Source organism: Erinaceus europaeus, chromosome 19 (assembly GCF_950295315.1).
Source record: "Erinaceus europaeus chromosome 19, mEriEur2.1, whole genome shotgun sequence".
Classification (NCBI taxonomy): Eukaryota; Metazoa; Chordata; class Mammalia; order Eulipotyphla; family Erinaceidae; genus Erinaceus; species Erinaceus europaeus.
In genome coordinates, this window is record NC_080180.1 from 48,215,673 (window position 1) to 48,239,319 (window position 23,647).

General features: G+C 39.6%; 1 pseudogene; it reads right to left on the reverse strand.

Moving 5' to 3' along the window:
• Positions 1-19,404: 19,404 nt before the first annotated feature.
• Positions 19,405-22,627, reverse strand: LOC132534641 (pre-mRNA-splicing regulator WTAP-like; annotated as a pseudogene).
• Positions 22,628-23,647: the final 1,020 nt, after the last annotated feature.

Consider the following 23,647-nt stretch of genomic DNA (forward strand, 5'->3'; position numbering starts at 1 on the left):
TGAAGTTTTTCTCCCTCTGATTGTTGGAATCAGATTAACCGCTTCCCTTGGAATTGCTGCTGGAGCTTTGGGACAATCTCTCTATGCTGCTGGACGCATTGAAAATCAGCTCCAACAGTCCCTTGACTTTACCTCTGACAGCTTGGAGTCTCTCCAGAGACAGATGAACTCCCTTGCCAAGGTGGTACTCCAGAACTGCCACGGTTTGGACTTGATTTATGCTAAATAGTGTGATCTTTGTCTAGAAAAATGTTGTTTCTTTTGTAAATTAAATTAGATTTGTAAAACCGAAATGTTAATATCTTGCACAAACTTAGCTGTGATATTGAGAATTCCTTTTCCTCTTTCGGTACTAACTCCTGGTTCTCTTCTCCTTTAACTGCTTGGCTTCTACCTCTCCTAGGCCCTTTGCTAGCTATGGTAGCTCTATCGCTGATTATTCCTTGCCTCATTCAATTCCTCAAGAAACACATACATGATATAATTAATGTTACAGTACAGAGAGTCTCAGTTCACCTTTACACTCGTATTCGTTTAGAGGAAAGAAATGCTCTAACTAACATTGATCCATAAACACAGTTCATTAATTAAAGAAATTAGGAGGAGATGTTGGGAACATGTGTAAGCTTGATAGAGCTTAGGGAGAACCACCCCCATCTTTGGATGGAGGTCTGAGAAGATAACCTCTTGGTAAGTCTCTCTCAACCGAGGTGAGCATAAGGGGGGAAACTCAGACTTGGTTCTTTCCTTCTTGACTCTCAGGCTCACAGATACCACAGTACTTCCCTCCATTAACTGCAGGCCACATGGCCGCAGATTCACTCATTCAAAGTCACCTTCTGATCACAGAAGAACACACCTTATCACACACTGCATCACACACCTCAGACCCCAGACAAGAGAAATTCCAAACTATATGGCCTTTTTGATATTCATCTTCTTTCTGTCTCACCCTACGGGTTTAACCCCTATGCTTCTCTCAAATACCTTTGGATAATTAAGTTGCTTGTGTCATGGAAAATAACTGTTTTGTATCTCATCAATTCCTGTCATACCAGCCCCCTACCTTGGGGGCATGCTAACTGTTAAGAAACCTGTAATTTCTGTCATATTTCAACAATAATTACCTCCATTGCTTTTCTATTTAACTCATGTCAATTTTGCTAATAAACGGACTCTAGGATTCTGGGACTCAAGGACTCAGATTCTAGATTCACGCTAAGAGTCCCCTGGTGTCTTTTACTTCGTGTCACCGCTGTCATGAGCGAGAAAGAACCAGCCCATTACCTTTCCCCTGGAGACCACCCTGCCGGAGAAGGAGAGAGACACCCCGAAAGATTTGTGTACACATATGTTCATAGCAGCTCATTTGTAATAGCCAAACCTGTGAGCAACCCAGATGTCTAACAACAGATGATTGGCTAAGCAAGTTGTGGTATATATACATAATGGAATACTACTCAGCTGTTAAAGATGGTGACTTTACCGTTTCAGCCCATCTTGGATGGACCTTGAAAAATTCATGTTAAGTGAAGTAAGTCAGAAACAGAAGGATGGATATAGGATGACCTCATTCTCAGGCAGAAGTTGAAAAACAAGATCAGAAGAGAAAACACAAGTAGAACCTGAACTGGAATTGGTGTATTGCACCAATGTAAAAGACTCTGGGGTGAGTGGGGGGAAAGTACAGGTACAAAGATTATGACAGAGGACCTAGTGGGGGTTGTATTGTTATGTCGAAAACTGAGAAATGTTATGCATGTATAAACTACTGTATTTACTGCCAAATGTAAAACATTAATCCCCTAATAAAGAAAATTTTAAAAAGTGGGATAGTATTAATCACTCGTAGATATAAGCAGGAATTACATTCAGCTAGCATGGTAATACTGTTATCTTAAGAACCTTACTGAAAAAAACAATACAAATTTGATTATATTTCTTTGCCTTTTAAGGAAAATTTTCCTGTCATCAGGTAATCTAATAAAAGGTTTTGCTCATTTTAGAAGTTATTTATATGCTTATTTTATAACCCTAAAATATGTGGCAATAATGTATATGCCTAATAATGTTAATAGCTGATTAACCATTAAATTTAAAGAGAGGAAGCTATGGACAAGTCATTTTAATGCAGTAAATTTAGGGACTTTCCTTCTTACCTAGCAAGAAGGCCTTTCTTTCTGCTATTATTTTCAGAAGTCACTGAATTTAACTTTATGGGTTATAACTTGATATTTTAAAGGATTTTTCATAAAAATATATTAGAAATTACATGTTTTACTCACTGAAGCTATGCTTAATGAAAAGATACACACAAAAGTATCAGTAAATTCAATATGTGGCTCAAAACCAAGTAGAAGTGTTTTAGAAAATGCAATAATATCTTTTTTATTCTTACATGATGCCAGGCTTTTCTATAGGTTTTATATAGTAAAAATAATCTGTACAATATTAACTCAGATTAGCTCTTTTTTCTTGTTTCTTGTGACTTTTTAAAAAATTTCTTCATTGGGGGATTAATGGCTTACAGTCTACAGTAAAATGGAATAGTTGTACATGTGTAACATTTCTCAGATTTCCACATCACAATTCAACCCCTACTAGGTCCTCCTCTGCCATCATGTTCCAGGACCTAAACCTTCCCCCCAACTCACTCCACAGTCTTTTACTTTGGTTCAACACACCAACTCCAGTCCAAGTTCTACTTTGTGTTTTCCCTTCTGTTCTTGTTTTTCACTCCTGTCTATGAGTGAGATCATCCCATATTCATCCTTCTCTTCCTGACTTATTTCACTTAACATTTCTTCTAGCTCCATCCAAGATGAGGTGAAGAATTTGAATTGTGACTTTTTAGATCTATTTTTATTAATTATTTAATAGTGATCTACAATATTGTAAAATAATAGAGGTAAAATTTCATACCACTATCAGGGGAAAGCTATCAGGGGAGGGGATAGGATACAGAGTTCTGGTGGTGGGAATTGTGTGAAGCTGTACCCCTTGTTTTTAATATTTATTTTCCCTTTTTGTTGTCCTTGTTTTTATTTTGTTGTTGTTGTTGTAGTTATTATTGGTGTCATTGTTGTTAGATAGGACAGAGAGAAATGGAGATAGAAGGGGGAAGACAGAGGGATAGAGAAAGATAGACATCTGCAAACCTGCTTCACTGCCTGTGGTGGGGAGCCAGAGGCTTGAACTGGGATCCTTTCTCCAGTCTTTGTGCTTTGCCCCACATGCGCTTAACCTGCTGTACTACCACCCGACTCCCATGTACCCCTCTTATCCTATGGTTTAGTCAATGTTTCCTTTTTATAAATAAAGAAGTAAATAAAGAAATTAAGATGATGTTGTTCCAAGATCACACACACAAAAAAATTTTCATACCACTTTTATCACCAAAATTCTTGCCCCCAGTCCCCAAGGAATAACTATCATAGTTCTCCCAAGGTGTTGGAGATAAGCTGGCTACCTTTTGTTTCTCTGAGTTCTTGCATCTCAATTCTCTATAGTCCACACATGAGTGAAGCCTAAGCATTACCAACTCCATATCCACCAATTTACCCCAAGGACACAACACAGTCTTTTATAATTGTCAGGTAGTATATGTCCCATAATTCCTTTGTCTAGTCACTTGTCAATAGGCATTTAGGTTGCCCATTGCTTCTGTATTTTGGCTACTGTGAACAGTGCAGCTATGAATATGGAGGCACATATACCCTGTCAAACTACTATTTTCATGTCTTTTGGTATTGCTGGATCATAAGATATTTCCACTTCTATTTGTTTAAGGATTCTCCAGTGTTTTCCACGCTGGCTGCACCAGTTTGCACTCAGAATAACGGTGGAACAGAGTTACTTTTCCTCCATAACTTTGCCAATGCTTATAATTTCCTGGGTTTTTGCTGTACACCAGTCTTATTGATGTGAGATAGAATCTCCATGTGACTTTAACTTGCATTTCTTCAATGATAAGTGGAGCATTTCCTCATATCTTTGTGAACCATGTGTATCTTTTCTTAGGAAGAGGGTCTATATCTCTTGCTCAATTTTATTGGATTATATCTTTTTATGAGTTATTTATAGATGTTTGATATTAACCACCTGTCAGATATGTGATGTACAAATAAATATTTTCTCCCAGTTGATGGGCTGCCTATCTATCTTGTGATGTCTTATTTTGCTCTGTAGAAGCATACAGTTTGACATTTATTTAAATTTGTTTTAGTTTCACTTGTACCTGGAGTCGAGTCTCCAAATATAACTTTGATATTCAGGCCCTAAAGTATTTCAACAATAAGTTCTTCTATGTGATTTATAGTTTCTTTTCTATTACCCAGGTTTTTAATTTATTTTTTAATTTAGTTTTGGTGTGTATTATTAAGTGGTGGTCATGTGACTATCCAGTTCTCCCAGCACCACTTGGTGGAGGTCTTCTTTTCCTCATTGTGCAGTTTGGTCCTGTTTGTCATGTATTATGTGCCTATATGTGTATGGGATTATTTTAGGGCTCTTTATCCTGTTCCATTGTCCAAATGTCCACATTTTTTTTCTAATAATTTAACCACATTATTTATAGTATAAATTGCATTTTGGGACTCCATTTTTCTTCATTTTCTTCATTAGTGCTTTGGTTATTTATGTCTTCCTATAGTTCCATAAAAATTTTTAAATAAGTTATTCAGTTTACTTGAAATAAGTCATTGGTATTTTGATTGAAGCTATTGATTGCTTTTGTTATGACAGCCATTTTAATGTTAATTATTTTCCCAATCCATGAATAAAAACTGTTCTTCCATTTATTTGTGTCACCCTCTCTTCCTTTTAGCAGTGTCCTATAGTTTTTGTTATACAGGCCCTTCACTTCCTTTGTGAGACTGACTACCAGATATTTTATTCAACTGTAAATGAGATTGCTTCCTTCAATTTTCATTGCTCTTTATTTATAATCTGTGTACAGAAATGCCACAAATTTATGTGTGTTGATTTTGTATTCTGCTTCTTTCTTGGATTTATTGATCATTTCCATTAGTTTTTTTTTTTTTGGTAGATTTTTGGGGGTTCTCTAGATATGTTATCATGGCACTTGGATTAAGGTTCTTTTGCAGTATTTCCTTCCTTCTTTGATCCTTCATCCCTCTTTCTTTGCTTATTAATTAGAAAGCAGAAAAATCAAGAATCAGAGTATCACTCTGGCATACATGTTGCTAGGAAATGAACTCAGGACTTCATGTTTGAGAGTCCAACACTTCATCTGCTCCACTACCTACTGGATCAACACTATCCCACAATTATTTCTAACTCACATTCTCTCTTTTTTTTAAGACCGGTTTTAAAAAAAATTTATTTATTATTATGTTTATTTTTTGGATAGACACAGCCAGAACTCAAGAGCGAGGGGGGTGATAGAGAGGGAGAGAGACACCTGCAGTCCTGCTTCACCACTCGTAAAGCTTTCCCCCTGCAGGAGCTTGAACCCAGGTCATTGTGCATTGTAATACATATGCTCAACCAGCTGCGCCCCCGCCACCCAAACCCAACCCACCTTCTCTATCTCACCAATTCTCTTCTACAAATTTCCAATAAACCTTTACCTTTGAAATCCATTGTCCTTGTGAAAAACTTCAAAATGCAGGACCCATGTTTATGAGTAAAAAAGTGAAAATTACAATGCACTGACCTTATCCTGTAAAGCTTATTCTAGTGGGTTAGTAAATGCTAGATACAGCCCTTGGACTTCCTGGCCTAAGTACAATGCTTACTGGGAGTTTATAAGTTATTGTTTACTGATTGTTAAATACTAGTAGTTTTTCCAAATTCTCTATTAGTATGTTAGCGTGAAGAAGTCATAAATGACACTTTCCAGTTCTTGCCACCACAAATTGCAAAGCCACAACTTAACCACAACCTATTCCTTTCTCTCTAAAAGGCTTGATTGCTTCTATTTCTTTTCCCCACTTCCACCAGCCTGGTCCAAGCCACCCAGCATTGTCTTCCAGAGCTATTTCAATAACTTTGTCATAGGTTTCATTGCTCTCCATGTTTCGCTCATCATCTGGTGCAGCAACGACACTATATTCTGTGCTGATCCCTGGGAAATAGTGCAACTTCTCTGAAGCTGTGGTCATGTCATCATCATTGCCTGTCACCTTTCTTCCTCAAGTCTCTTTTAAAAAAGATACTCAGTAACTAAGATCTGTGCATATTTCAATTCATTTTTATCTAAAAGAATCCAACAAGAATTCCACAGTAACAACTTCCTCTTCAGTTAGGCAACACCTATGTTGCCCTCACTCCCTACAAGCATTCTCATTAATTCATTGGCATTTCAGACATACCATACTGAATGGGAGATTTTGTTGAAAGTGAAGACATTTTATTCTCTTTCTCTGAACCTAAAGTATTTCACTAATACGGGCTCTCTATGTTCCACTCAAGATGGTACTAGAAAGAAGGAGTATTGCTCTACTGCCTTAATGAAAGACAACTCTGGACTGTAGTGTATCATTTATTAATAATGACAGCACAAACTTATGTATGGTGAACATTTGATATTGATTAAGGTAAAAATATTCTGTACAGTGAAAACTATACTTTGAACCAGAAATCCAGAGGGTAGTGGTAGAGAGAAAGAGAGATACCTGCAGCACTGCTTCACCATTTGCAAAGCTTTCCCCTACAGGTAGGGACCAGGGGCTCAAAACTGGGTCCTTCCAAATTGTAGCATGTGTGCTCAACCAGGTGCATAACTACTTAAACTTTTTTTTTGGTATTCTTTAACTAACTGATATTTAGGTTTCTCTTTCTTCCTTCCTTCCTCCCTTTCCTTCTTTTTTTTTCTTTCTTTCTTTCTTTCTTTCTTTCTTTCTTTCTTTCTTTCTCTCTTTCTTCTTTTCTTTATAATTTATAGAGATTTTTGAGGAAGCACCATGGCACTCAAACACAACCCTAGACCATGTGCATGGCATGGTATGCACACAACCAGGTGAACTATTTTTCAAAGATTTTTTTTTAACATTTTATTTATTTATTTGTTAGAGACAAAGAGAAATTGAGAGGAAAGGAGGAGAGAGAGAGGGAGAAAGACAGAGAGACACCTGTAGCACTACTCCATCAATCATGAAGCTTCCCGCCTACAGGTGGGGACCGGAGGCTTGAACCGAGGCCTCTGAACATGATAACAAACATGTGCACTTAACCAGGTGAGCCCCCACCCAGTGCCCTGATATTTATGTTTTCATTATTAACAGTGTTACATTTGTGATTACAAGGGAGGATTATTTTCATTTTATGCTACTTTAATCAAATAAGCAGCTAAGTTTTGTTACTTGCCACCTGCAGGCATTTCATTACCACAGTTAAGAGGTGTGAAAGGGGACTTCCGGAGATGGAGCTACGAGCAGCAGCAGGTCGCTTTCTCTCCTCTCCTATCCTAGATCAACTAGGAATACCAAAGGAGACCACCCGGACCGAAACAAGACAGGACTTGAATGACCACAAGAACCCACTAAATCACCGGTGAGTACAAACACGTGTGGCTGGTGACAGAGAGGAGAGAGGAGCCTAGGGAGAGATTAAGTGACTGCTAACTGTCCAGCAGTTTATCAGTTGAGACACCACCTCCAGTCTGCTCCACCAACAAGGGGACAGCTGAAGGGAGGAGAGGACTCCCCAGAGACTCACCAAGTGCAACTCTGAGTCTCCATTGCTACTGCCCTCAGAATCTGAAGCAGCAAGAGCAAGGGACACCAGGGGACAGATATCTAACCAGGAAACTCAGGAGAAGACCTATACCTTGGTGCATAGCTGAGGGGCTGTGAAAGTCTCTTTGCATAACCACTGGATTATCTCTGCTAGACCCTGCTTTATCTCTTGGTCAGGAGTCAGTGATTAAGCTAAGAAGCCTATTGATAGTTTTAAAGCCCTCAGGCTCCCATAGCCTACAGGGGAAAAAAAAAAAGGCTTTAAAACCACTGAGCTCCAACTCAGGGATTAAAATACTATTGAAACAACTGTTAACTTCCACCACTGTGAACCCTTTAATTAACTTACTTATACAAGTCAATCCAGGCAATAGTGATCAGTAATTTGAAAAGTACTGAGAGAGGAACCTCATAACATAATATATAAAATGGTTAAAACAACAAGAAGAAATATTGGGGAATCAAACTAGGATAAGAGTCCAGCTAAAAGTCCTGCAGAGGGTGAAGCACAAAATAACAAGTTCAACATCCAAACATTAGCTAAGGGAATAATAACAGGAGTGAGTAAAGAATTTGAAAAAAATTGTAATCAGAAATACAGGAACAACAAATGAGACTATGGAAGAAAACACTAATTATCTCATGGTTATTAGAGAGCTGAAAGCTGAAATCGCTGAGTTAAGAACGTAACTAGCTGAACAAGCTAAAACAGTATCAGAACAGGGCAACAAAATAGATGAACTCCAGAAAACAGTAGAGGGCAGAGAGAATAGAATCAATGAGGCTGAAGACAGAATTAGCAAGATTGAGGATGAATTAGACACAACTAAAAAAGAAGTAAGAGATCCCAAAAAGAAATTAATAGATGCTAAAAACAACAACAGAGTCCTATGGGATGACTTCAAAAGAAACAATATACACATTATTGGCATACCCAAGGAAGAAAGAGAAGGAGAAGAAGAAAGCATTTTCCAGGCCATAATAGCTGAAAACTTCTCTAGTCTAGACAACATCAAAGACATAAAGATTCAAGAAGCCCAGAGGGTCCCAAATAGAATTAACCCAGACCTGGGAGTCGGGCGGTAGTGCAGCAGGTTAGGCGCCTCTGGCGCAAAGCGCAAGGACCGGAGCAAGGATCCCGGTTCAAGCCCCCGGCTTCCCACCTGCAGGGGAGTCGCTTCACAGGCAGTGAAGCAGGTCTGCAGGTGTCTGTCTTTCTTTCCCCATCTCCGTCTTCCCCTCCTCTCTCATTTCTCTCTGTCCTATCTAACAAGGCCATCAATAACAACAACAATAATAACTACAACAATGAGAAAAAACCAAGGGCAATAAAAGGGAAAATAAATAAATATAAAAAAAAAGAATCAACCCAGACGTAAAGACAACAAGACATATCATACTTAGAATGGAAAGGAATAAGGATAAAGAAAGGATCCTGAAGGCTCCCAGAGAAAAACAAAGAGTCACCTACAAAGGAAAACCCATAAGATTAGCAGCAGCCTTCTCCATACAAACACTACAGGCCAGAAGAGAATGGCAAGATATCTATCGAGTGCTCAATGAGAAAGGCTTTCAACCAAGAATACTATATCCTGCTAGACTGTCATTCAGACTAGATGGAGGCATCAAAACATTCTCAGACAAGCAACAGTTGAAGGAATCAACTATCACCAAGCCTGCCCTGAAAGAAATTCAGAAAGGTCTCCTATAAACAATCAGACCACCACAAATAGGACATGTATCAAAACACTCTAAAACTCTACAAGAATGGTGTTAAAATATCTTCAATCTTTGATATCAATAAATTTCAATGGCCTGAATTCACCTATTAAAAGACACAGAGTAGGAAGATGGATCAGAAAATACAACCCAACAATATGCTGTCTACAGGAAAGCCACCTAACTCAAAAAGACAAACACAGACTTAAAGTGAAAGGATGGAAAACTATCATACATGCCAATGGCCCACAAAAAAGGGCAGGAACAACCATTCTCATATCTGACATGATAGACTTTAAAATACATAAGATTAAAAAGGATAGGAATGGACACTAATTAATGCTCAGAGGATCAGTCAATCAAGAGGACTTAATAATTATTAACATCTATGCACCCAACGAAAAGCCATCTAAATACATCAAACATCTACTGAAAGAGCTACAGCAATATATTAACAGCAACACAATCATAGTAGAGGACTTCAACACACCAGTCTCTAAACTTGACAGATCATCCAGGCAGAAAATCAATAAAGACATAAGGGAGCTAAATGAAGAGATAGATAAACTGGAACTATTGGTCATTTTCAGAGTCATTCATCCCAAGAAACTGGAATACACATTTTACTCAAATCCACACGGGTCATGCTCAAGGATAGACCATATATTAGGCCACAAAGACAGCATCAGCCAATTCAAGAGCATTGAAATCATCCCAAGCATCTTCTCCGACCACAGTGGAATTAAACTAACACTTAACAATCAACAAAAGATTAGTAACAGTCCCAAAATGTGGAAGCTTAACAGTACACTTCTTAACAACTTCTGGGTCAAAGAGGAAATCAAGGAAGAAATCAAAATGGTTCGAGAGTTCAATGAAAATGAAGACATAAGCTATCAAAATATTTGGGACACAGCTAAAGCAGTCCTAAGAGGGAAGTTCATAGCTATACAAGCACACATTAGGAAACAAGAAAACACAAATAAATATCCTGATTGCACATCTTAAAGACCTAGAAGAACAACAACAAAGGAACCCTAAAGCAACCAGAAGGACAGAAATCACTAAAGTTAGGGCAGAAATCAATAACATTGAGAATAAGAAAACCACACAAAAGATCAACGAAAGTAATGTTGGTTCTTCAAAAGAGTAAACAAAATCGACAAACCTTTAGCCAGACTCACAAAACGAAAAAGGGAGAAGACCCAAATAAATTCGATAGTAAATGAAAGAGGAGATATCACAACAGACAGCGCAGAAATTCAACATATCATGCGAGGCTTCTATGAACAACTATATGCCACCAAGCTAGAGAACCTGGAAGAAATGGACAATTTCCTAGATACCTACCAACTTCCAAAACTAAGTAAAGAGGAAGTGGATAACATGAACAGGCCCATCACAGCTAATGAAATTGAAACAGTTATCAAAATTATCCCCAAAAATAAAAGTCCTGGACCAGATGGTTAACTAATACCTCTACTTTTAAAAGTCTTCCAGAAGATTGAAGACACTGGAATACTCCCTGCCAGCTTCTATGAAGCCAACATCTCTCTGATACCAAAAGCAGACAGGGACACAACCAAAAAAAGAAAACTACAGACCAATATCTCTGATGAAAATAGATGCCAAATACTGAACAAAATTCTAGCCAACCGGATACAGCAGTATATCACAAAGATTGTTCATCATGACCAAGTGGGGTTTATCCCAGGCATGCAAGGTTGGTTTAATATACGTAAATCAATGTGATCCACCACATCAACAAAAGCAATACCAAAAACCACATGGTCATATCAATAGTTGCAGAGAATACCTTTGACAAAATACAACATCCCTTTATGATCAAAACACTACAAAAAAAGGGAATAGAGGAAAATTCCTGAAGATAGTGGAGTCTATATATAGCAAACCTACAGCCAACATCATACTCAATGGTGAAAAACTGGAAGCATTTCCACTCAGATCAGGTACTAGACAGGGCTGCCCACTATCACCATTACTATTCAACATAGTGTTGGAAGTTCTTGCCATAGCAATCAGGCAGGAGCAAGGAATTAAAGGCATACAGATAGGAAGAGAAGAAGTCAACCTCTCCTTATTTGCAGATGACATGACAGTATACATGGAAAAACCTAAGGAATCCAGCAAGAAGCATTTGAAAATCATCAGGCAATACAGTAATGTGTCAGGCTATAAAATTAACATTCAAAAGTCAGTGCCATTCCTCTATGCAAACACTAAGTTAGAAGAAATTGAAATCCAGAAATCAATTCCTTTTTCTATAGCAACAAAAACAATAAAATATCTAGGAGTAAACCTAGCCAACGAAGTGAAAGACTTGTATACTGAAAATTATGAGTCACTACTCAAAGAAATTGAAAAAGACACAAAGAAGTGGCAAGATATTCCATGTTCATGGGTTGGAAGAATTAACATCATCAAAATGAATATATTACCCAGAGCCATCTACAAATTTAATGCTATCCCCATCAAGATCCCAAGCACATTTTTAGGAGAATAGAAAAAATGCTACAAATGTTTATCTGGAACCAGAAAAGACCTAGAATTGCCAAAACAATCTTGAGAAAAAAGAACAGAACCAGAGGCATCACACTCCCAGATTTCAAACTGTATTTTAGGGCCATTGTCATCAAAACTGCTTGGTACTGGAACGTGAATAGACACACTGTCCAATGGAATAGAATTGAGAGCCCAGAAATGAGGCCCCACACCTATGACATCTAATCTTTGACAAAGGTGCCCAGACTATTAAATGGGGGAAGCAGAGTCTCTTCAACAAATGGTGTTGGATACAACGGGTTGAAACATGCAGAAGAATGAAACTGAATCACTATATTTCACCAAATACAAAAGTAAATTCCAAGTGGATCAAGGACTTGGATGTTAGACCAGAAACTATCAGATAATTAGAGGAAAATATTGGCAGAACTCTTTTCCACATACATTTTAAAGACATTTTCAATGAAACGAATCCAATTACAAAGAAGACTAAGGCAAGTATAAACCTATGGGACTACATCAAATTAAAAAGCTTCTTCACAGGAAAAGAAACCACTACCCAACCAAGAGTCCCCTCACAGAATGGGAGATTTTTACATGCCATACATCAGATAAGAGTTTAATAACCAACATATATAAAAATGCTCCAAGTCTCTGATTGTCAGAGAAATGCAAATAAAGACAACAATGAAATATCACTTCACTCCTGTGAGAATGTCATACATCAGAAAAGGTAACAGCAGCAAATGCTGGAGAGGGTGTGGGGTCAAAGGAACCCTCCTACACTGCTGGTGGGAATGTAAAATGGTCCAGCCTCTGTGGAGAACAGTCTGGAGAACTCTCAGAAGGCTAGAAATGGACCTACCCTATGACTCTGCAATTCCTCTCCTGGGGATATATCCTAAGGAACCCAACACATCCATCCAAAAAGATCTGTGTACACATATGTTCTTGGCAGCACAATTTGTAATAGCCAAAACCTGGAAGCAACCCAGGTGTCCAACAATAGATGAGTGGCTGAGCAAGTTGTGGCATATATGTAAACAATGGAATACTACTCAGCTGTACAAAATGGTGACTTCACCGTTTTCAGCCAATCTTGGATGAACCTTGAAAAATTCATGTTAAGTGAAATAAGTCAGAAACAGAAGGATGAATATGGGATGATCTCACTCTTAGGCAGAAGTTGAAAAACAAGATCAGAAACGAAAACACAAGTAGAACCTGAAATGTAACTGGCATATCTCACCAAAGTAAAAGACTCCGGAGTGGGTGGGTGGGGAGAATACAGGTCCATGAAGGATGATAAATGACATAGTGGGAGTTGTATTGTTAAATGGGAAACTGGGGAATGTTATGCATGTACAAACTATTGTATTTACTGTTGAATGTAAAATATTAATTCCCCAATAAAGAAATAAATTTTAAAAAAGAGGTGAGAAAATAAGTCATTAATATGCATAGATGCTTTCCGTAAGCAATTGAGAAGAGTATATACGACAAGAATTCTTTCAGAATTCCACCACTGAAAAAACTAAAAATTTATGTTGAGTTTTAGCTGTTTAACCTTCATAAATGAAGTAAGCGGTACAGCTCACAGTAAATGTTTGATTGAATTTACTTGCACAGGTAACTCACTGAGAAGGCATTTAACCTTAAAGTTAATGATAGCAGATCTATTCCACAGTGTATGTGCCTCCAATTGCTTTCTACAGCACTGCACAAACTAATATTAAGTCCTCATTTTAGTAATATTGTGGGCAGGAGGGAGACATCATCCTCAATTATATCGGCATAACATCTTTCCCAACTTCAGATGCCTTCCACTTCAGGAGCAGTCAGTAAGGGCAGTGGAGGCAGGATGTGGTGTAGATAACCTCTGAAGCACACTCAAGGAGCAAACTCTTAGAAACAAACAGGAATATCTGTTTTCAGTTATGTCTAGGCCAGCTAGGCCTCCTCTTTGATTCTGATATTTACACTTTGACCACTGTTAGAATGATCAGTAGAGAGAGAGAGAGAGAGAGAGTTTAATGGCAAAATGTGATTCTGAAAATACTGGAAGACTTCTTTGAAGAAATTGTCCTAAGAAGACTTTTCTAATCATGATTTTCAAACACTGAAGTTGTAAGATTTTGAAATGAATCAATGTAACCTACATACATATAAAACAATTCAGAATAGCAAAATGCACCAAGCAAAGTCCATACACATGACAAACTATAGGAGAAATACAACATCATCATAAAGTGTTTCTCTCCCATTTAATCTATACTTTCTACAAATTGATAAGTGAATGAAATAATGTCCAAGTTCACTCACAGTAAGAGAAATAGAATGGTGTCAGGATCAAAATATTAACTGTCAGGTTGACAAGGATTCAAAGACTTAAAAAAGATAATGTAGGTGTTATTATAGAACATTTACATCAATGACCTCCCAGAAACTTCTTCAAGGAAGTTCATCTACGCCAATGACATCTGCTGTGCAACTCAGGCATCCAAGTTTGATCCTCGAGGAAACACTCACGAAAGACATGTCTCTGATATCTGATTACTGTAAAAAATGGTGACTAATCCCTACCACTGCAAAAACGGTATCATCTGTTTTCCATCTACACCATGCCTCGGCCTCGCATGAGCTTAATGTGCAGCTTGGCGATACGAGAATCCGGCATGAAGCCCAGCCAGTCTATCTTGGTGTTACTCTCGATCGCACTCTGTCATTTCACGAACATCTCATAAAAACTGCAGCAAAGGTGGGCGCGAGGAATAACATCATTGCCAGACTGGCCAGCTCCTCATGGGGCGCGAGCGCTTCCACACTACGATCATCATCTCTGGCATGATGCTATTCCACTGCAGAATACTGTGCCCCAGTATGGTTCCGTAGCCCCCATGTCCACTTGGTCGATTCCAAATTATATTCCTCCATGAGGATAATTTCTGGATCCATCTGTTCCACCCTGGTTCCATGGCTGCCAGTTCTTAGCAACATCACCCCGCCAGATATTCGTCGGGATGCGGCATCATCTAAGTTCATTTCCCACGTCTACGCTCGACCGGACCTGCCAATATACGCAGATATCTTCGCCCACCCTGTCCAACGCTTGACGTCTCGTCACCCAATCTGGTCCCCTACGCCTACACTGAACTTCTCTGTTCCAGACTCTTGGAAACAGAGTTGGCAGTCAGCTGAGGTAAAGAATAAACACCTCATCACAGACCCCTGCAAGCGTCAACCCGGCTTTGACCTAGCACGTTATGATTGGGCCCTCCTCAATCGCTATCGAACAGGCCATGGCCGGTGCGCCGCTATGTTCCATCGCTGGGGAGCCAGAGATGACCCAAACTGCCCCTGCGGCTCCAGACAGACTATGACCCACATAGTCAACGACTGCCACCTCTCCAGATTCAAAGGAGGTCTCGAAACTTTACATCAGGCTCAACCTGATGCTGTTGACTGGCTACGGAAGAAGGGCAAACGCTAGAAGAAGAAGAAGATAGAACAAGACAATCAGACAGTGCTGATTTTACAAACTTGTATGGAAAATAATTTGCCAGTGTTCAGAAAATTTACATATATATATAGACATATATATATAAACATATATATATATATTGAATTCTGTTTCTAGGATTTTATCCTATCAATGTACCTATGCCCTTGAGTAAAGGATATTCTGTATCTTGTAATATTTTAAAAGAGTAAGATGAGTACACAACCTACATATCTGCATACAGTGGGTTTGTTAAATAAGAGCCAATACATAAATGAATACACTAGAATAAAGAATAAATAAATGAGGTATATTAAAGTAAATTAACCTTCAAGATACACTCTTACATTAAAGAAAGCAATTTGTCTAATAATACAGATAGTAAGCAAATAAGTTGCCTAAAAACAGTAAAAAAAAAAAAAAGTCCACAGTAAAGATAACCAAGAGCAAATAAAGGATGCACAAAAAACTAATAATTGGTCACTACTATCAGTTGACTGCTTTGGCATTTTATACTGAAAGGACAGATGTGGAAGAAAGAATTAGTATCCTTCATACATTTGGGTTTTGAAAGTGAATCTACTTACACAGAGAGCACATAATTATTAAAGTAAATAAATAAATTAAAGATGGAGGGGCCAGGCAGTGGCATTCCTGGGTGAGAACACATATCACCAAACTCAAGGATTTGCATTCAAGCCCCATACCCCCAACCACAGTGAGGAAATTTCAAAAGTGGTGAAACAGTGCTGCAGGTGTGTCTCTTTCTCGGTCTCTATCTCATATCCTCTAGCAATTTCTTTCTGTCTTAGCAAATAAAATGAAAAGAAGAGAGAATTTTTTTGAATGAAGTCAAATAAAAGTACATAAAAATAAAGTAAAATACAAGATGGAAACAAGTAGATATAGTTATTGCCTTAACCATGGCTTATATATCTACTGTGAAGTTCATTCATTAAAAGTTTTTAATTCTTACCATAATGGAACACAGATAATCAAAGTTGCTTTCTTAAAAAAAAAAAAAAAAGAAGAAGTTTTAGGAATATACTTCTAAGAGGTGTAATAGTTGCTCAAGTGAGTTCCCTCTGTAGACTATAAATGCCTTCTTAGCACCCTCTCCATTCTATAGCCTATCTCACCAAACAAAGTGAGACATTACTGAGCAATTTCTCTAGAAAATTTAATACAAACTCATACCTTTGCCCAAGATCTAGCAAATGAGCCAAGACTTGTTCAAAATCAAGTTACATATCTTCTTGGGACATAATTATTGTATTCTCAGGAAGGGAGATGTTGTCTAGCAGTTAAGTTAGCACTATTATAAGACATTTGAAATGGTGCCATTTAGAAAATTGGGGGCATGGAGCCAGGTGGTGGAGCACCTGGTTAAGTGCACATACTATAGTGTGCAAGGGCCCGGGTTCAAGCACCTGGTCCCCACCTGCAGAGGCAAAGTTTCATGAGTGGTGAAGTAGAGGTGCAGGTGTCTCTGCTCTATCTCCTCCCCCCCCTCTTAATTTCTCTGTCTAGCCTATAATAACTAAATTAAAAAAAAAGAAAATGAGGGGCATAAAGCAAGATAATTTTTAATATAAGATTCTTCTACTATTTTATTTCCTTTTTCTTTTCTTAATGTGGATGCTGTTTGATTACTGACTAGAGCCAAATGTTCAATCCTAACAGAAAGAGCTGTGAGCTCTCCCTCAAGGCTAAGCCATGGAAGAGTGGGATGAACAGGAAGAGACAGAAGCTGATGCCAAAGGCTAATGTGAATGAGGTCAACTCACAATTATTCCCTTTAAAAAAAAATGGGTTCTTTGTTTGTTTGTGGGGGAGAGAACCAGACATGACTATGGTACATAGGTTGCCAAAGATGAAACCCAGGTCCTTATGTGTAACAGTCCAATGCTTTATCCACTGCACCGCCACCCCTGGGTCCAGAATCATAATCATTTCAATCCTGAACATGATCCGGAGATGAAAGGAGTCAGAGAGGATGGAAAATAAAAAAATGTGACCCCCTAATAACTACTAAAAAATTATCACTTAACTCCATAGCTATTTTTGAAACTTAAAATGATTTCCACTCTAACAGGACTACAAAAAAAAAAAAAAGCATGTTATCATTATTGAAAATAGATGGTTTTTAAATACCACCCAGATAGCAATGTCAGACAAAGCCAAAATGTATTTTGTCTACACAAAATTTATGATACTGATTTAAAAAAAAAAACTAAGCCAGATAATTCTCCACATTTACATTTTCTGAAGTCATAAATATTTTCCTTCTGGCACAAAATCTTTTTCTTCAGAAACGCAAGCTCGGGAGTTGGGCAGTAGCACAGCAGGTTAAGCGCAGGTGGCGCAAAGCACAAGGACGGGAGGAAGGATCCCGGTTTGAGCCCCTGGCTCCCCACCTGCAGGGGAGTCGCTTCACAGGCGGTGAAGCAGGTCTGCAGGTGTCTGTCTTTCACTCCCCCTCTCTGTCTTCCCCTCCTCTCTCCATTTCTCTCTGTCCTATCCAATAACGATGACATCAATAATAACTACAACAATAAAACAACAAGAACAAAAGGGAATAAATGAATATATATATATATATATATATATATATATATATATATAAAAGAAACTCAAGCTGGACACAATATGTTCCTTCTCCATTCTTCTTTTTTTTTTTCTTCCCCTTCCAGCTTACACTTTGGCATTGGTTTGTTGTCATTAGCATCCCCTTCAACAAATCATTTTCCTCACTTGTCCAATTAAAGACAACATAAAAATGCCTGTCCTCCATGTTTCTTATTTCAGCACTGGACTTGGCATGACTCTCCTCTAGATCACAGAGGCTGCTTGTCAGATTCTATGACTTCAAGTTAATTTTCACTCAGCTTTCTCTTCTTTTTATTTCACATTCCTTATGGGTAATAGCCAGGGTGAAAATGATGGCTTAAGAGCTTCTCTCCTTCAGACCTCTACATTTTCCACCATGGATTTATTGCACACTTTACCACAACAAAATTTTAGTATGGCTCCCCTCCACTCAACAGTAAAAGAGAAAAGATGCTCATAAACCTTTATACACATCCTCTTCTTAAGGGGCAAGGTCCTTCTCTTATTCCAAAACATACAGTAGTTACTATACCGAGTGAAGAAAATGGAGCCGTCGGTGTCCGAAGAACACATGCACCTTGTTATTCGTGTCATTCTACTGTACCCAATCTGAGAATAACAGAAAAGGTTGTCTACGTCCAGGCTACACCCAGACATTAGCAAATCCAGTGAAGTGAAAGAAGATCCTTCTGTCAATGTCAATTTCACTAAAGAGGAGAGTAACTTCTGTGGTTTTAATGCCAACATTCTGCACAGAATAAGCCACAATGGAAATATTAGATAAAAACATTAAACAGAAGATGTCAAAGTCTGTGTATTTTGTTTCACTGTGCTGTCTTGGCTTCTCTTGAGGTCATTGACTTTCAATTATGTTTGACGTTTTCTTCTTTCCCATAGTTTCTTCTTCCTCTCGCGTTTTTTTTGTTTGTTTTTTACAATAAAAATCTTTCTTTAGGTTTGGTCAATACAGGTAAGATATATACTGGGGTCATAGAGCAGTTTGCATCAACAGGGTACAACAGTTCATCAAAATCGAGGATAATCGAGGGTGACTATGCACACGGGGTTGGTTTTTTTTTGTTTTTTGTTTTTTAAACATTCAGTCACCTAAAGAGAAAATGCACAGATGTGTGGTGGGAAAACTATCTAACACTGAGACTACTGGGACCCACTCCCTGCACAAGCCCAAAGCTGAGCGACAAAGCTACTGTCCTGGGCAAGCTGGCCTGCTGGGCCTGGCCTCTCTCCTACTCTAAGGGGTGCTGGTGGTGCGGAGTCTACTGACAGCAGGGAGGGGAGCAGAGCGGGAGCAGAAGGGGGGCGCCCTTCCACAGCACAGCAAGGCACGGGGGCTGGACACACAGATCTGTACAGATGGCACTGTTATACCAGAGGGAAAGGTTTCTATTTACAGCTTCACATGAACTCATAGAAAAATAACTCGACCCTACACAAAATGTCCTTTTAGCAACATTCAAATTAACTGTTACAATTTCCAAAGGGGCAGAGGCACAGAAGCCTAGAAGAGAAAGGGGCAGGGGAGGAGAAGGGAAGAAAAAAAAAAACCAAAAAGCAAAACACACACCTGCTAGGGAAGGCAAGCTGCGGCAAAGTATGCGCTCGTTTTCTGGACAGTAGCCTCTCCCCAACTAAATGACACTGTAGAAAAATTTGCTGGAAAAAACAAACAAAACAAAAAACAACGAACCAAAACAGAGAACCAAACATTACAAAACCGAGCCCGGCATGCTGACTGCGGAGTCCAAGCCTTTCTGCATGTGGCGGGCGCCCACAGTTCGGTTCCGCTTCCCGCTGGCCGCTTTCTCCTCGGGGGCTCCGGGTTGGAGTGTGTGTGGTCCGGGCTCTCATAGCCGCGCTCAGCGGGGTCGCGTAGCCGCCGCCTCTGCCCACCGTCCGATCCTCCGGGCCGCCTGGGGCCTTCGCGCCATTGCCAGGGGGCCGCTGAGTCCTCCTCGGCAGCGTCACCCTCCCTGTGAAAGCCTGACCCAGGCGTCCGCTGGCGGGAGGAGCCGCCTTTGCTTGGGCCATTAGCCAGGCACAGTCCATCCCCGGGGCCTCCAGATCGGAGGAGGAGGAGGTGGTCCTGCCGCCGCCGCAGCCTGAGGCTGGAGCCTGCTGCTGCTGGTACTGAGCCAGCTGCTGGGGAGTCTCCTTCAGCTCCTGCTGCAGAACTAGAATGGTGCTCTGCATACCCTCTACTTCTTTGTCCAGTTGAATGATGAAGTCATTCAGCTCATCCTGACTGCTTTTAAGCCCCTCATTATACTTCTTCTGTAAAGCCAGCTCTGCTTCAAGCTGTGCGACTCCGCCTGGGACAGCTGCCTTCCAAGCTCCTGGTTCTCCTGGATGAGCCTTCAGCACTTTGCCATTAACTTTTTGCCTGTTTGGAATTGATTTGAATAATTAAGAGAGAACTTAAGTCACCCTTGATAACACTGCACTTAAACGTTGGGACAATCTGGAACATTTATCTTCCACTCATCTTAGACTCCATTATCACCAAGTGCCAATTCGAACTGGTGACTTACAGAATGAGCTGACGGAAAAAATTCACCTCCAGGACTGGATGGAAGCATGGAGAAAATGCCTCATTTATCTAAATGAGCAAATGGAATTGCTAGAAATAATCGCTATAACCTTTGTTGTCAAGTCACACAAGGTCTCACTCAGGCCAGCCCACTGTTCCAATACATCATTTCCCCAGTCTTCTGGCAGGCACCCTGTGAAGCTGTCCCTCAATTGGACTACAGTATCCTGGGACAGAGTCTCAAAAAGGAACAAGTGTCAAAGTCTCCTTGTTTTTTATGATGCCAGCTGGAAAAAAAGGTCTTTAAAAAACGAGATACAGCCTTCTCCTTCACTTGAGGAGCACAGCAACAAGTTTTCCAAAATCAATCTGCTCTCCAGTCCCCCGCCAAAATGTTCAAAGTACAACAAAAGCATCATATTCCTTAAAAAAAAAAAAAAACCCACCTATTTCAAGGCACATTGAATTGAATATCGAGTGCAATACAAAAGGCCAGGTACAATGAAGGAAGGAAGACACTCCCCGTAACACCAAAGACAATGTTCTTTCAACATGTGCCTGTTGGACTGATGGGGACTTAAGAGATTTCACTACTGGAAAAAAGAAAAAGAAAAAAAAAGAAGAAGAAGAATGCAGCAAGTCCCCATCACAGCCAATATCCTTATACAATCTAGTTGTGAAATGGATGTTTATAATGCTCCAGACAGTTTAAACCTGGTTTGATAGCACACCAGCAGGTTTGTACAGTCCTTGGTAAGATTAGCAACCACTCAAAAAAAAAACAAACTGTTGAGTAAACCACAGCGAATTAAGACTCCATCAAGTAACGTGGAGCCCCAAACTATGTGGTTAGATATTGAACTATTTGTACTGACAGCTATTATTTGACTGCTAGTAACTATTAAGTTGGTTCTTAGCAAATAAACCTTTGGAGGCAAAATTCACCTTGTTTGAGTTTTGACCCAGCAGTTCAACAATCACGAAGTCCACAGTCTCATTGGCCAAACGGACACACGGTTGTCTAAGTCACTACGCTCAAGGTTAGGAGCGATGCATAGTACGCCTTTGCATTTTACTGGAATTTTACATGTTCAATTCATGATTAAAATCTCTAGGTTTTCACTCCACCACACTGTCTGAAGACGCAGTGTGCCACAGACTTAAGACTTGGGTTTCTCCCTCTATTTTCTTCAAACGGAAACATTTCTCAAGTGTCTACATGTCCTAGAGGGGACTTGTGCAGAGGTGGCCGCTTCTTTGGAATAGTCCAATGCCATGGGGCCTCTGAAGCAAGGGGTCGGGGAAAGAGAAAAAAGCTGAAACACAAGGTTCATCTGGTAAGTTTTACATTAACCATTACAAGCTGGACAGTATAGGAATGTGGCTTTTTTTTTTTTTTTTTTTTTTTTGGCTCAAAAAGTCTGAGTCTTGGTGTGGAAATGAGTACTTGGCTGTGCCAACCACAGATTTCTCATAGTGGGACTGTCAGGGAAGTCTTGACTGGGGAGTAGGATTTGTTTACCTATCAGGCATAAACTTCCAGGCACTCAGTTCATTTGGGGCTTGTTCCAGTTTGTCTTTAGTCTGTTCCAGTTCACCTTTCATTTTTAGGAAAAACAAGTTGATCGCTGGGTCTACCATGGTTGATCTCAGTTGGGCAACACTGGGCTGTTGGACTTGCTTGAGGTACTGGATTTTAGTAGTGCACTCTTGCATCTCCTGCTCCTTGGTGGCCAGTCGCATGACAAGGAGGTTCTCCCTGCGCGCCGACTCTTGCTGTTGCTGCTTTAGCTTTTCTTCGGACTCCCTCAAGCCATTCACATCATTAGAGTTCAGGTCTGTGTACTTGCCCTCTAGAGCCTGCACGTACGCTTCATACTGCCTCCACCTTACAATCAACTCATCTCGTGCCATAACCTTGAAGTCTGTTTCACTCAGTCGAACCTTTTTGGGAAGAGGTTTCTCGTTGGTCATCTTGAATCCTCCGCCGCCGGCGCCGCCCAGTCCCAGAGGCCGAGGCCGCGCTGCCCAGGCTGTTCCTCCTCTCGCGTTCTTTTCTTCATTTGGGTACCTTTCTAAGATTTTCAGTTTTTGGCTTACAGTCCCTATTTCTAGATTCCCATGGGAACCAGGATTCACCTTGAAATATAAGATCATATTCTGTCCAGCATTCTTAAACACCTCCAGGGCTCTGCATTGCACTGCTTGAATGATTACTGTCAAACTTTTATAGGTGAATTTCAGAGTTCCCTTGGATTAGTTGAAAATGAGAGTGTTTTGAAGATGAAACATCTCTCACTACCAATGTCTCCTGCCTGTGTATGCTTTATCTTCAGTCCTATGTGTGTCCTTATTACTTTTTAAGCAAATAGATATACATACATACATACATATATATATATATATCCATGGTTTAGACTCCAATCACTTATTTCCAATTCAATTTATGCTTCTTTAAATTCTAAATCAGTTGTTTTAGACCATAAATTACACACATTTATCAAAAGTAAAGTAATAATGTGTCAATACTGCAGACTCACCTATCATGGCTTTTATGATTTACAGTTAGTGATAGAATCTTCACCAAAAATCATTCACTTCACCAATTTTCTTCTTATTTATTTGATAGAGAAAAGAAATTGAAAGGGAGGTGGGGAGATTGAAATGGAAAGAGATAAAGAGACTCTTTCAACACTGCTTTACCACTTGTGAAGCCTCATCCCTACAGGTGGAAATCAGGGACTAGAACCCTGGTCCTTGTGCACAGTAACGTGTGCACTTAACTGGTTATGCCACAGCCTGACCCCAAATAAATTCTTTTTAAAGGTTTATTTATTTTTAAGAGAGAGAGAGACAGACACAGAGAGCCAGAGCACTGCACTTACATGTGATGTAGGGAGTCAAACCCTAGTCCTTAGTCAGCAAGTCCTATGCTTTTAGACTGAGGCACCTCTCCAGCTCTTAAACAGTTAACCTTTTAATATTCTGTTGGAATATGAGCATGCACGGATCAAAGAAAAGTAGCCAAAGTCAGTTTACTGAGGGCAG